Source organism: Protopterus annectens, chromosome 12.part0 (assembly GCF_019279795.1).
Source record: "Protopterus annectens isolate FY-2018-M chromosome 12.part0, PAN1.0, whole genome shotgun sequence".
Lineage (NCBI taxonomy): Eukaryota > Metazoa > Chordata > Ceratodontiformes > Protopteridae > Protopterus > Protopterus annectens.
In genome coordinates this window covers 63,989,109-64,005,066 of record NC_056746.1, presented here as the reverse complement: position 1 = coordinate 64,005,066, position 15,958 = coordinate 63,989,109, and positions in this window count along the sequence as shown.

Sequence of the window (15,958 nt, the reverse complement as noted above, 5' to 3'; positions counted from 1 at the left end):
TGACATGGGAGACGTTCTCCTGAAGGTGAAATTTGAACTCTTTCTACACAGAAGCATCTGATGTGCATTCCTAGAATATTCTAATTTTAGACCCCAGCATATAGTAAGAGAAAAACAAGTAATTGATATGATAGATGGATATGTCAATGCATTGTCTCTTGCTTTAGTTTATGTAAGGAAGTGTTCATACGTATGCAAAGGTGTAAATTGTTACAGTGGCATGCATTTTATACTGTGAGTGCACTGTTGTGTATTGCTTCAATTTTTATAAAGTACATTTTTAAGTGGTTAAAGTAATGAAAAATGAAATGTTGCTGTCTGTTAACTTGGATTTGAGTGGCTTTTCCTTGTAGGCAACTTCATTCACTAGAACAGTGGCAGATGGAAAGAACAGACAAACTGAAGCAGATGACTGAGTCTTCAGTACTGAGTGGACAGAGAAATATTTGCTCACTGTCTAAACAGACATCATGTTTTGCCTTGCCTACCATGGAATTACCTCGGTACCAAAGAATTGCAATCAGTGGAGGCATTTTATCACTCACCTCCAAATTTTTCCAAATTGAACTCAAATAAAAGAAAATAGAAACAGGCAGGGATGTTAATAGTTCTACTATTCAAGATACTTTGAATTAATTCATACCTCTCAACTGTCCAGATGTTAACAGAATGCCACGATTTTTGGCTCATATTTTTGGTCTGTTCCTCATAAAATTTGTGGTTTTCTGGCAAATCACTTGGATGCTCTGAGGACTTGGAGTCACTAAATAATGACATACATTTGAGTTTCAGACGTGAAATCCTTCAGAAAATGTATGTTAAAGCAAACCCTGTTACTCTAGCAATGTTCTACGTTTTTAAGGGCAATATTTAAAATATGTCCCTATTTTTGGCCTTTGTCTCCCTATTTTGTCGGGATTTGTCCAGATTTCTTGCACAAGGAAATTGAGAGGTATGAATGAATCCATGATTTAAAAATCTACGATGATTATGCTTTATGCATCTATACATCACTTTTGATAAAGCAGAACATTTTCAAATCTGGTGGTTGAGCCTAGATGGGAAAATATCCTGAAGTCTCATGCCTCTTTTAAGTACTTAATTTGAGGAAGGATACCCTCTGAAGACCATCCAGTTGTTTCTATCTGCTTGCTTATTTTCTGTCATATTTAACTAATTATTTGAAAACTGTTGCTACTGAATCTCCTCTACCATGTGTATTTGCCATATTGGTTTCCCATTAAGGTTATAAAGGAAACCCTATCCTGATTTTATTTCTCTATTATCTCAGGATACACCCCGTGCAAGAATTTCTGCATTCATATCTGTCCCTGATAATAGCAAATCCAATAGGAATAAAACATGCAAGGCCTTAGTTTATTCTTCCATTCATGACTACTTTATTCTAAGTGTTGACACAAATATGTATAGGCCAGTTGCACTGGAAAAACTCTAAACAAATGTCCACAGATTTCAGAAACGGTTTTGTAATCTTAAATTGAGAAGTCCATAACTACTCACAAAACAAAAGCAGTTCTGTGATTGTCAAGAACTACTGGGCATATAGAAATTGATATATACCACAAGAGAATTGTACACAAAATTTGTGCATTGACAAAATGCATGCTTGTGACACAAATGCCATGTAAGTCAAAATGTCATATCTACATAATGTCCAAAAGCAAACAGCAAACATGACCATGGCTTATAACATGGTGGTATGATGGTTGTAGCAAATTTCAGAAATGATCATTAAACAAAAAAAAAAAATCACATAGTAAACTGACTGCGGGGCACAACTGATTGCCATGTGTCTGTATTCCCAGACACATTCATGCCATGGCCTAAAGAAACATTTTGGAATCCAATTGTCCAAGAAAGAAAAATCTGCAGCCAACAGAATGGTACACCAGTGAAGTGTGTGCATAGACTGGTCACCCACTACCCAGTGAATGAAAGCATAGGAAGTGCACCCATGTCAGTAAACAAAAAACAGTGATAACCAGAGTCATGTGTGTCAAAAATGGAAGGGATATAGAATGGCTCTGAGATATTCCTGTACACTATAGGCATGATGCTGTGCTACCACATCAACTAGTCCATCATTATGCTTGTTCCACCTGCCATGCTTAGGAGAGGGTGGTAAGCTATACAGAATGGAGACATGTAGTTTATCCACATGTAATGCTCATATGTTATGATCTTCAAGAGTTCCTCCAGGCTCACAGGCCTGTGTTATTATACTCTGTTTTGTGTACATGGGAGTGCTGAAGCTGTGAGTTCATACACCAACAAAAACATGGGTTGAACAGGTGGTGGGATCCTCTGGGCAAGTAACACGCATGTCTCATACCTAGAGGGACAACCTCTCATATAGTTGTCATGAAATCATTTGAACAGAGGTATGGCCTCACATGAGCAATCCGCACTAAGAACATCATATACTTCAGGGATGTCCCCCGTGCTAGCATTTGCTTAAACCACCATCTGGATTCTTGGCACAACTACCTAATGTAGGCACAAATCTGTCTACTGCATCCTGCCTCAAATGATTTAGCCCAAGTGAAACAGACACTCATGCTATTATGCATTAAGAAATGCATCTATTACAACTGTAGCAGCAGCCCTCTCAAAATCTGTTATTAAATGCTATGGCTGAACTTCCAATCCCACTGCTAGGTCTATTAAGTCATTAAATAAATGGTCATTATGTCACCTGATGTTTTGAGGACATCAAGCAGTACACCAGTGGTCCAAACCATATGACTTCACCATTCTCAACCTGGCATGGATGTTGCACAGATGTCTGTACACTTTGTGTGTGTAGGGAATGTACCATCCATTGTCCATAATTTGTCCCAGTCATCTGTTTATCTTTTTTCCTATATGTGTCTCTCCATGAAATTGCTATGCCTCAGTGGAACATCCTTAGCCCTCACATATTGCAAGCTGCTGCTCATTCTTGCCACAGCTGTATTGGTCTTCACCTTGCACACTGTATGATTTGCTGTAGAGCCTGTTTACATGGCAGCTGCTGCTCTGTTTCACCATAAACAGTAATTCTAGGTGTAATTCTTGCCGGTGTGTCAGTATGCAGCCTGCATATTAATGTCCTGCACCAAACGTACAGCTGAAACCTTCCTGGGCAAGGTGCATGGTGATGTGTTACACTCCTTAACAAGTCCTCCCCAGTAGCTGTTGTAATTGTAATGGCACATCCCTTGAAATGTGTGATTGTGTTGTCTACACATGCCCATTATGACCAGCCATTGCACTGCCTTTCCCTGTAGAAGCGGGTAACCTTCTAGCAGTCACAGTTTCCCCTTTTGACTTAGCACAGTCTCACATATCATCCTCGTACAGCTTCTCTGTATGGCAGATAGCACTTGTAGTAGAACAGCCACACTGCCACCATGCTGTGGGCAGGGGTTCACCAATATAACAGCTACCATTCAACATTTTGCATACCAAAATTCAGACAGACTTGGTATTTTGGTCTGCAAATGTTTTAGAAGATAGACTTCCATTGTGGAACCTACACAGCAACATGTTTTATTGTTATCAATTAAATAAAACAAGTCTTTGATGAAAGATTCCCCCTTGTGAACTTCCTTATTTATCATTTTTTCCACAGAAATTGCTCTAGATTCTACATTATCTCCACCTCTGCTGCTAGCAGGAGTTGACCTTACTGTTGGACTATTCAGATAATTCTGGATTTTAGTTAAAAAGTTATTTTCACTTTTAGTGTCTGCACTTTATAATAAGCAGCTCACTCAGCCGATCTTCATTAAAGGAGTCTATCAATCAGAAGGCTATAATTATTTTTGACAAAAGTACACTCTTAAATTCATGTACACTGTTCACCACCAGCAGCATCTTTTTGCAATTATTAGTTTCCAATAACATTAAAGCATTACCGCATAAAAACTATAGGGATTAAAATAGAATTATTGCTCTGTATGAAAATCAATGCCTCTTGTTTTTTTCTTTGATGCAATTAAAATAGTTGAATTCTGATTACTTAGATAACTGGTTTCTGATTTCATTCTCTTTAGCTATAAAGAAGGCTTCACATCCTAGCAATAATGGAGGATTATGGCTACTAAGTCTGAAAAGACCATTCTTTGTCAACTTAGTTGAAAAGTTCACACAACAAAAATGAAATTTTCCCACATAATCACACAGGCTTTTAAATGAACTCACTACATCCAGTCCATCTACTGGTACAAATGGCTAACCCATATCGATAATGATTTATTTCTGCAAAATGTAACCTATATTTAGTAAGTAATATTTTAAAAGTGCCAGTTTTAGAAACAATGCCTAGCATTAGCCCCTGGCAATTTTGTGTTCTTGCTCCCTGGCATCATCTCTACTGCTTCTGACTCTGCATCTCTGGTGACTGGACACCTACCTCTGCCCAAGTTCTGGTACCAGAACCACTCTCCTGGTACTCTTGAACTGGAGGAGCAAATTGAAAGTTCTGGACCTGCTCACTAATTATTATTATTTTTTTATTGTTATTATTTCCTACATCAAACAAGATAAACAATACAAATCATAAAAAAAAAAATAAAATAAAAGAGAAAAAAATGAAAAGCAAAGCAGATAATGGAATAACTCAATCAAAAAGAAAATGTATACAAATTCATACATCCTAAATAACTGACTCAGTTAAACCATGAGCACACACATATCGTAAACAAAGAGGACTCCATTCCATCATCAAAATAATTAGCAAAAGAGTATCTGTCCAGTTAGCTAAGTTATACCTTTGTGGATCTCTTGTGGAGTGAAGGATTAGTCTGCCTGTGATTACTTAGAAGTAAAACGGCAAGTAAAGGACAGTTTAGTCTCTAAATCCATAAAACCAAATTAACAACATAAAAACAGGGAAATGAATTAAGGCTAGGATGGATATTTATTACAAAATAAATTTTGTTCCTTTACTGCTGAAGCCTCTCTGGAACAGCATTACAAGTAGTTCATTTTAATATATCTGGTATATTTTGTATACAACAGTTTGCTTACATTTATGACATCATCAGTATTTGTCCACCTGTTAGGTACATCATCACCAAGTTATCTACATGCACTTGGCATGTCAACAAACTGACTAAGCTTCCTCAAAATCTACCACATTTACTTTAGTCACAAAAAAAAAAAAAAAATACAAAGTTAATGTACTGGACACACTGAAAAGAATAAACAAAGCACCGATGCAACTGTTACCTCTCCATAAGCCTACACTCAGTTTAGCTTAAAATTGCTAAATAAAAAAATGAAATAAAGGCCAATTGAAATACAGGCTCACCTTATTAATGTTTGTAATGCTAAACTTAATCCTTACCCTGGCCCTGGCCCTAACCCCAACACTGCATCTTACCTACGAAAAATGTTTCCATAATATTACCGTTATTGAAACAAATTGTTATGAAGCTATTGGTAGGATTGTCAGATTACAAAGGAAACTGAATTGTTTTCTTCTGCAGCCTTTTGTTTTTTCAGTGTTTGAGGTATTGATCATACAGTATGCTTGGACTTGGTTTATGGTTTGATATTTCAACCTTCTGATCAATTGCTTTTGACCACTTATAACTGAAGTACAAATAATCATTATATGTTTAATTGCAGTGAGTCTTCAAATCATTAACTTCAGTATAGTGATGCTTCATATAATTAATTATAGTACAGCATTTTCATATCTCTAATTGCAGCAGAGAGAGTTCTCCTATCTTTAATTGTTGTACAGTGAGTCTTCAGATCCTTAAACACAATACAGCGAGGTCTCATATATTTATTAACAGTACAGTGAACCTTATTTTCTCCATTTAATCTACAATCACAGAAGATTTTGAAAAATTGCCAGAATTGTAAGTCTCAGACTTCTGATAAGGAGCCGTATTATGCTCCAGATGTAATTGCTTGCCCTGATATTAACTGGTAATCGAAGACCAGCATGCCATCTTCTCATCATGGTGTTTTCTCCTCCTGTGATATACACATCTGGGTAAGGTACTGGACATCCTGCATTATAAAGTTTAAAAACTTCTACGGCAATTACTGCCTCCTATCTGTAAAACTTGTGGTCTGTTTATCATGTCTTTGGAATGCCACAATCTCCAAAAGTGATATTGCAACACATACCTTTGTTTGTAAGGTACGGGCTACAACTCCATGTTTAACAGATACTACAAATTTAACCAAGATCTGAAGAAGAGTGCATGTAGCACGCGAAAGCGCTTATCTTTTACTCTGTTATGGAATAAAGAAGATTTTTGTTATTATCGGACTTCTCGTGGTGTATCCTGACAACTGTTTTATTTGCTACAGATACTACAAATTTCAAACTCTCAGGTTGCAGATGCCGTAATGAGATGTTTCACCTGCCGAAGACTATTTACGTTTATGTGCAGCATGCTTGCTGAGAAGCAGAATAATTGAGCCTTTTACATGTCAAGTAAGATTGTTTGCTATTATTTGCCAGTTCAAATCTTCTTCTTGGTTCATTATTCTTCAAAAATACTCAAACTGTACAGTCTTTACCCTGTCTCTCTGTCTTCCAGACTTTTTACTGCCACTCAAACCTATAACCTAAGAAGTTAATACAGATTTATTATCCCCAATAAACCCTTTCTCTCACAGTTCATGCTACAAGCCATTGCTTCACTGTATTGGTCCCTAAACTATGGCAGTTACTTCATCCTGATTTAACTGATCACACAAAGTATTTGCTGTTCAAGCCACATTTCAATCAATGCTTGCTAAAACAGTTTGCATACAACTGTCCATCTAATCAAGAAGAAACTTCACAGTGTGGATGATGTGCTTGTAGATCACTCCCTGCATTATGTTATACATCTAGTTTACTAACAGAAATTGAACTGGAAAATATGTGCTACAAAATAATAAAATAGAAAATAGTAGGTAGTTCACAGTTCAGTTAAAAATGTAATACCTTTTATTGAAACACACAAACTTTTTATTTGTAACTTTCAATTTTTATAAGTAAACTAGATGCATAACATAATTCAAGGAGTGAACTGCATGTACACCATTCACACTTTGAGACTTCCAGGGATACCACAGATTATTTATTTTTTTTTTTTGCAAATGTCCATCTAAGGGACATGTCAACTAAACTGATATTTCCACCTGAGTAGTACCTTTGCCTCCCATAAGCCTGAGACACCTGAATAACGCACTCATTTTAAACTGTGATTCATGTTGCCACACCATCATTGCTCTAAATACTTTATGCATGATCTAATCTTCTCTTTCATATTTCTGGTCTCTGGTAGATTTCGTAACCTAGCAACTACCATCCATATCTCTAGCGCTTCTACTTCTCCCACTTTAACTCACATCTCCATTTTCTATTCCAGTAATACAACTTTACATATATTTGGCTTGTTATAGCGTCTGTGTATTGAAATGTAATAAGGCTCCTTATTAAAAGTTTGAAACCTGTAATTCCAAGTCTGGCAACTTTGCAAAATATTCTGTGATTGTAGATTAAATGTAGAAATTAAGAAGGCTCACTGTACTGCGCTAAAAGATTTGAAGACTCACTGTACAACAACAATTAAAAATAGAGAGACTCTTTCTACCGCAATTAAAGATATGTGTATATTGCTTTTTTGGATATCCTATGCTTATTCATAAACCTAAACTATTGTTATTTTATACCGCACATGGTTTTGTTACATTATGATGTAACCAGGGATGAGCCATTAATTGGTCATTGCTTAATCTGTATTCTACCCCAGTAAACACAATTAAATTAATTAATTATTAATTAATTAAGTGAAATATTTTGGGGCCAATTTGATATATAGATCCAATTTATGTATACTGTCTGTGCATAGTTCCCTTCCAGCATTCCTCAGTAAGTTTGTATACATTGCATGCAATATTTATGAATTTCATTGACAGATTATAGGCTTGAGATCTATAAATATAAAATTAATGTCATATCTCTAAATGTAAAGTTTTTATATGACATCCTTTTTGTATATATTAAGCTGTTCTCATACTGTGGCTTGAGAACTTGTAAACGTGTCCATAAGATAATTGAATCTGAATCAAATTTATTTTAATATGGTGCTCACTGAATAGCATTTCTTTAAAATAAACATTTTTCTGACAGTGTGTACTGGCATTGGGTAGCATATAATGATATTCTAAGAATTAGTTAATTCAGGAAGAATGCATTTTACCCTCATTATCTTTCATAATTATGTTCAAAAGAAAGCGCCAAGGTAAAATTAAAGTGATTGATTACTGATTAACTACACTTATTTTTCTAGGCAAATTTGAAAATGGCCTTATTTAAGTAAGCAGAAAGCACAGAAATGTAATTAACAGGATAAGGTGAATAGTAGTATGAATAACCTTCTGCTTTCAATGCCTATTAAATGAAAACCTGAGGGCAAAAGCTGAAATAAACAAAGATCCCCGCAGGGCCATTATGGTCTTAGTGTAGAAGATAAGAAACTATAATACCAGCATTATTTATTTCAAAGCAACTCTTGGTGGGTTTGGTAACTATAAAAATGATAAATTATAAATGCATAGAAAAACATAAATTATTTATATGGTGTTTAAAGTGATTTAGTAGTTGAAAAAATAATGCCCATGTTAGTTGTTTTTCCTATTTCAAGTGACTATTGCTTTTATTTATCTTTTCCATGAACGATGGAAACATGTTTTCATGTAATAGTCCCCACAGACTAAGAAGCATGCCTGACATACATCTGCATTTAATCAACCACATGCAGCATGTACTGTTTTAAGGTTTCACTATGTTCTTTTTTTGTAAGTATTTGAAGAAATATATACATTTTCTAGGATTCAAAGAAATGATCACCACTTGTGTTAACTGTCCAGTTTGGTCTGATAAACTAGAATAGTGTTGAGAATGTGTGATGCAGGTGTGGCCACAGTGAGAAAAAAAACTCATTATTGGCTCATTATCATGATTCTGCATTGAGCACTAGCACTGTCATATCTGCCCACGTTAATGGTCACCTTAACAGCCTGTGCATCGCATGAGCAAAGGTATCCCAACTACATGCGTGGGCACATACACAGACAGACTGACACACACACACACACACACACTCACACACACAAACACGTATCGCATGCACAGACACACAAACACACACACACACACACACACACACACACACACACACACACATATGGTGTGCATAGACAGACACACGTATGGTGTACACAGACACACACATACACACACACACATATGCATGCACTTCTCAAACATGCACACACACACATAGATAGTCATACAGCCTCCATTCATGCCCCTACAAATATGCACATACATATCCTCACACATACATGCCCTAATACTCCCGTCTCCATGTCTTCGCTGAACTTATCTGCACTGCAACTATTCCAATAGGAGTGAATGGATGGCTGCCATGTTTTACTGTGTTCACTTTTTTCTCCTAGTACTTGGCTGTATGATTTTCTAAATCGATCAACTGTTGCCCAACTGATTAAATTGGATGCCATGGACATTTCTGTGGGAGCTGTCATGTCTAATTATCAATTGCCACTACCCTGGACTTCCACTCAAAATAGAGTGATCTCTGAATTAGAAAGATTTAGCATGATAAACTAAAGCTAATGATTCTTTATAGCACTAAACTTTGCAGAATCTCATACTCTGTGTTTTTTATGTTGATCTCCTTCATGGGATACAGCTTTGTTACTTTTTGGCACTCTTCTGTAGCATGTTAGCTGTGGCTTTGATAACATTTCCATTAAAAACACAACTGCCTCGTGGATAATTATTTCTACTCTGGTGGATAGCTGTTGTCCTTTTGCACAAAAATCAATAATAACTGTCTTCTCTCAATGCTCTGAACTCTTGTCCAGCAAGATATTCATTTTCAGAGACTTTTGTCCTGGCACTCCACTCATTTACTTGACCACAGCCTTTCATGATAAAATACTGTTTAGCATTTCAACTTCTACTGAAACATCTATGGCTAGAAATAGTACTGTGAGGAATGAGTATAAACAACTCACCTCATATAATTAATAGACACCTATCCAGAAACCTTAACGTCTTTGGGACAGAAAACAACTTCTGTATGCTATAAAACCAACAGCTTTGCTGACTCGGAGATCACTGCAATGTGCCCCTTGCATATTTAGACTGTGACCTAATTTGCTGCTTTAAGATTGTAAGCATTGATACTCTAAGTAATGAGATCAGATAGATAAAGAATTTACAGAAAATCAGAAAATTCAAGCTGTTGACTTCACCATTACATTGATTCCATTTAAGAACCTTATATACACCAAGCAAATGATAAATAACCATGCATACTACACTCTGGTGGTTCTGAAAACTTTTGGCCCTAGAATATCACCATCCTATACATGCTGTCCTTTCCCCAAAGCTGATCTGTTGCACATCGTATAGTTTTGTAATTATATGCATAAGCTTTGGTGCTCTCTTAAGGTAAGGCTAGAGAAGATAGGCTATCAAAAATCATTGTCCTGGGCATTTGCTATTCTTCATATTACGGATTTAAAATAATCTGGGCTAAAATGGAATATTCTTATTACTCTATGTGCATTAGTTAAACTGTACATAACACAGAATTGGTTAGACTGCACAAAGCTTTCTTGGAATGGATTCAGAAATATGGCTATTAAATATATATCCTCTCACAAGCTTATTATAAACAATGTTAATAAATACTCCTATTACCAGAAATATTGGAAACTCCTTCTTGACCACATTGATATGATGGTAGAAAGTGTTTGTTCCAACTAGTTTACTAATTTTTGTAAATAAGGTCCTTGTAACCTAATGTTTAACAGAGTCTGCTGTTTACATTTTGATATTATAGATCAATCTCAGTCTAAATTCTCTTAGTAGCACTTATTGTATATATTGCATATAGTTGTCTGATATTAAGGTTTGCTGTACACCTGTTATGAATGAATTGTACCTTGTTCTCTTACCAATTATGCTATCTTACAGAATTTTATCTTTTTTTGCTGTGTGAAAACAATGAAATTTAATTGGAAAAAAAAAGTTTGTAAGCATTGAAAACAGATATTAGGAAAAAATGCTAACATCGAGTACCATCATAATAAGTAGATATATAAAGCTTTGTTCTTCATGGATTACACTGCATGGCTACACCAGATGTCCTCACTAGCAAACAGCTGGTACAGCTATGACGTGTGCTAGATGTGGCAGTCATGATAACTGCTAGGGTTGCCAGCACACACATTCAAGATAATTCCCTGGGCATTGCATACGACATGGCAGTTGATGGAGTGGTATACCTTGCAGTTAATGTAGATTCTACCCTACTCATCAGGAGGTGCAGCAGGCCTAAGCTGACACAAAATGTGCATGTGTGTGTAAGGAGGTGAAGCAGGCAAGATGGACCATGAAAATGTGTGTATCTGTAGGTGCCCTCAATGTGACATTGATGTGTGAGTGCCTGCATGCACACAGCCAAGCTCAGTGCTAGCTCTACATGCCTGTATCAAAGTCAGAGTACACTTTATTGTCATTTAGAACTACACATGTGTAGCTTAAATTAAATTTCCTGCATGTGTAGCTTAAATGAAATTTCATGCATCAGCTCAATTCTTGTGATTACAAAGGAAAGTGAAACAACACATACAAGTAGAGGAATAAACATAACTAACAAATACAATACTACTCCCAACACATGCAAGAAGGAGCAGAGACATTTACCAACACTCATATATGAAAATAATACCCTCCCCTGAGTTAACTTAACTACCCTATTTAAAGTAAGTCAAAACACACTACAGATTGAAATGCCCAAGTTATTTGTCTAATATTGTACTTGAGTGAGTTAAATAATACTAACTATGGATATAATAAATAAATATTGTACTTACTCGGAATATATGTAAGTATATTATTGTACAAATAAATAAAAAAATTGACTTACTATGTGTCCAGACCACTGAGACTAGTGCCCAAGTTCAAAAGTCTGATCACTGCAGGGTAGAAACTGTTACTGGACCTTGTAGTCCTGCAGCGGATGCTGTGATATCTCCTGCCCAATGACAGATGTTTAAACAGTCCATACACAGGATGCATGTTGTCCTGTATTATTTTGATGGCCTTTTAGATGCTTCTTGCAGAATAAAGATGTATCGATGGAAGATTGAAACCTATAACCTTCTATGCAATCTTCACCACTCTTTGCAGAGCCTTCTTTTCTGTAACTGTACAGCTTCCAAACCACACTGTGAAGTTGCAGGTGAGGATGCTTTCTATTCACATCTATAGAAGGTGGAGAGAATATGTGGAGAAAGCTAAGCTTTTTTCAGCCTTCTTAAAAAGCAGAGGCATTGGTGAACTTTCTTGACCAGTTGACTGGTGTTTCCCAACCACAAGAGATCCTCTAATATGTGTACACCCAGGAATTTTGTACTCTTCACCCTCTCTGCACTCTCACTATTGATCCTGAGCACTGGGTGATTTATTCTTCTTTTCCTGAAGTTGATAATAACTTCTTTGTTCTTGCTTACATTCAGATCAAGGTTGCTCCCCTCACACCAACTGATCAGAGATGTTGGACAGATGTGAGCCATGCATGGTTGAGTTAAGGGTTCATCTTTGTCACCTCTGACCACAAGAAATGGCTCTGCCAGGAGTTGCACTGCACTTCCATTAACAAGGTCAGATGCAGGGCTACTATCTGCAGGTGAGTGATGTTTGCTGGACATGCTCCTTTCACATGAATGTCCAGGACAATGACCTCATGGCCTAGCACATCTAGGTGTGGAGAGCACACTCCCTGATGGAGTAGTGGAAGTACTGCCACTATAGGAGCATGATCATACACAGTCATGTTGGCTCACAGCAGATGTAGTTGCTGAACTACACGTACGAGATCAACATTCCCCTTCCAGCAGACACTCCATCACAAGCAATATGGGTTCCATGACAGATACTCCATACTCCATCGCAGACACACCTCATTCCAACATGTTACTTACCAATCCATGGAATCAACAATATGGTGGAGGCAGTCAAAGATGTCAGACTGTTCCACATCTAGAACCCTGAGACAGGAAAGTGGTGAAATGGGGAGCAATCAGGGGGACAAACAAAGTGAAAGGAAGGCAGAAATGTTCAGGAAGGGTATAGGAAATAACCATAGCTATCCATTTCTTCAATAGTAACTGATCAAATGTGCAGAATCTTAGCGAAATTTGGACTGTCACTTCTAGAATGAGGGGTGACAACAACATGATTGTATTGTGAAGCAAATTGGACTAAATTAGGTGTGTCAAGTAGACACATGTGAAATGGATTGTTATGAATGGTGCAATATTATTTTTGGGACAGGAGTCTCTTTTTTTTTTTTAAGGAGAGAGATGAATGTTAGAGAAGGGAGATAGGCATGTCTGGGGCAGGCAAGTTGGGAAGGTGAGGAAGAAATTGCTGACAGACAAGACATATGAGACAAGAGACAGGATTGGTGAAGGACACAAGAGGAGGGTGAACACCTTGGTTGGGTTGGGGGGAGATTGAGGTCCCACAGACATCAGGAATGGTAACAGAGGGACACCAATCCTTAGCCAGTGGACTGCCATCACTGTCCCATGACTGCAGTACTGGCTGCAGTGGTAAATGTCTTCACCTAAGGCCAGTTTGGCATATCAAGATGGAAAGCAGGCTCTCCATCTGGCATAGGTATGTGGCTACTATCTGGTACAGAAGCCTATGCACAATACCTGGCAACTCAGCTCAGGTGATTTATACACTCCCTTTACCTCTGCTACTAGAAGGGATCACAGGCCTAGCCACTGGTGCAAAACTACCTTAGGGTCCAGATAGAGCAGGGTCAGTGGGGGGGGGGGTGCCACCAGGCTGCAGCTCTGAAGTGCTGGGCCTCTGTGTTGTAGCCGGTGGAGCGAGTGTAGGTGGATCATGGGGAACCTGCCTACCCTGCTGTGCTGTAGTGATAACATAAAACAATTAAAATACAGTACTGGAATAAAACATAACCAAAACAAATGGAAATAATAAATTAAAAAAAAATTAAATTATTACAAAAATAATAGATAATATAATTACAACCACAATGATAAATAATAACAAATGAAACATATGTAACAACAAAGCAATAAAAAAATTATACATTATAAAAAAATAAGAAAATTAGCCATAAAATAACAAATGAAGAGAAGGGGTGGGGCGAGAGGAAAAAAAAGCAGAACATTAGTGACTTCACAGTTAATATGCAAAGGTGTCTACAATTGATTTGTACTCTGTTCTGTTAAATTTTAATTTTAACACTACCAACAGCTAAGAAATGTCTTTATTACTTTGAATACTATCCCGTTCCTAACACATACACACTATAGTACAGATCAGATTGCATCCAGCAATCATTCATGGGTGCATATATTGCACATATGCATGTTTCATATACACTGATTACACTTGACAGCAGGCCATTCAAGCCACAGGTATAGAGGTCTGAACTTCAAATGCTATAATGATGAAAATGTAACAGTATTGTTTATTTAATGATGAAAACCTAAAACAGTATTGTAAACAAGTAAGTTTTATATTTGGGAAGTGCTGTATTTGAACCCACAACCAGTGAATACTGTAATACTGTACTTTTGGTCTACGGCATAATGCTTTCACACTTTCCTTTTATACTTTATACATTCATGCTCACTGTTATCTGAGAATGTGCAACTATTGCTTTGTAATATAGACCACACCTGTTAACCTCTTAGAGCAAGACATCTGGACAGTTCATACAATAATAGGGGTACAATGACCCAAAGATAAGGACACATTTTAAATATTGCTCTTACAAACATGGAAAGTTGCATAGGATTTGTGTTAATAAACTTTTTGTCTCTCATTATTTACTGACTTTAATCTCAGTTATTTGGCAGAAAACCATAAATTGTATGAGTAGCAGACCAAAACAGTGATTCAGAACTCTGGATATTCAGCAAAAATATGGCCAGTTGAGAACTGTGCTACAGACTAATGCATGCATACTTGCTTTTAAAGTTGAGATATGCATGCTCAATCTCAGACAACTGTATGAAATAATTAAACCATCTTTAACTGTTAAGGCTATAATAACAGTACTATATATAATTATGCTTACATACCGCATGCTTCTCACATCCATGTCAGTCTTGAGGCATGGGACCTCACATTCAAGGCCCTCTCTTCTGAAGCTATGGAAAAAGAAAAAGAGAAAAGAATGTCATCAAGAATACCAGTCTTGACTATATTCAGTGTTAATATTTACAATTACTGAATGCAATTTATACATACACATCTGTGGGATGTTTCCCGCCTGACATTCCCTGATCCAACAATCAAGGGTATCCCATTCCCCCTTTGGAGATCGTCATAATGGTGACAGCATTGTTCTCCAGTGAGTGGGATACCTGTTACAGTGGACAAAGCCCTAGCCACACTATTTCAAGCCTCGGACTTGTACTGAGAGCCTGCATAGTTACCCTGCAAGAGGCACGGACCATGGTCTTTAACCAGGAGCCCAAGAAAGACCTTGGACTGCTGAACTCCCCAGCACTGCACTCAGAAATGTACACCCTCTCCAGTGACACCAGCCTTGCCTACAAAAGATCAAACTCAATGTCTAATGTGCATTTTCCACCAATTCCAACTTAAATATCATGTTTTCCATCCAATTGCATGTATTGCACTTAGTGAAAGTGCACACTGTCTGCATTTTGATACATTTGAAAAAGCTGTGTGCCACTTACCATATCGCAAACATGATAAGTCAAGTGTATTTGTTTACACAATGGTAAACAGAGCACAGCTTTTTCAAATGATGTATCATAAACTAGACAGTGTGCATTATCAAGGCTATTTCATATACAGCCACTTATGCAACTCTATTAT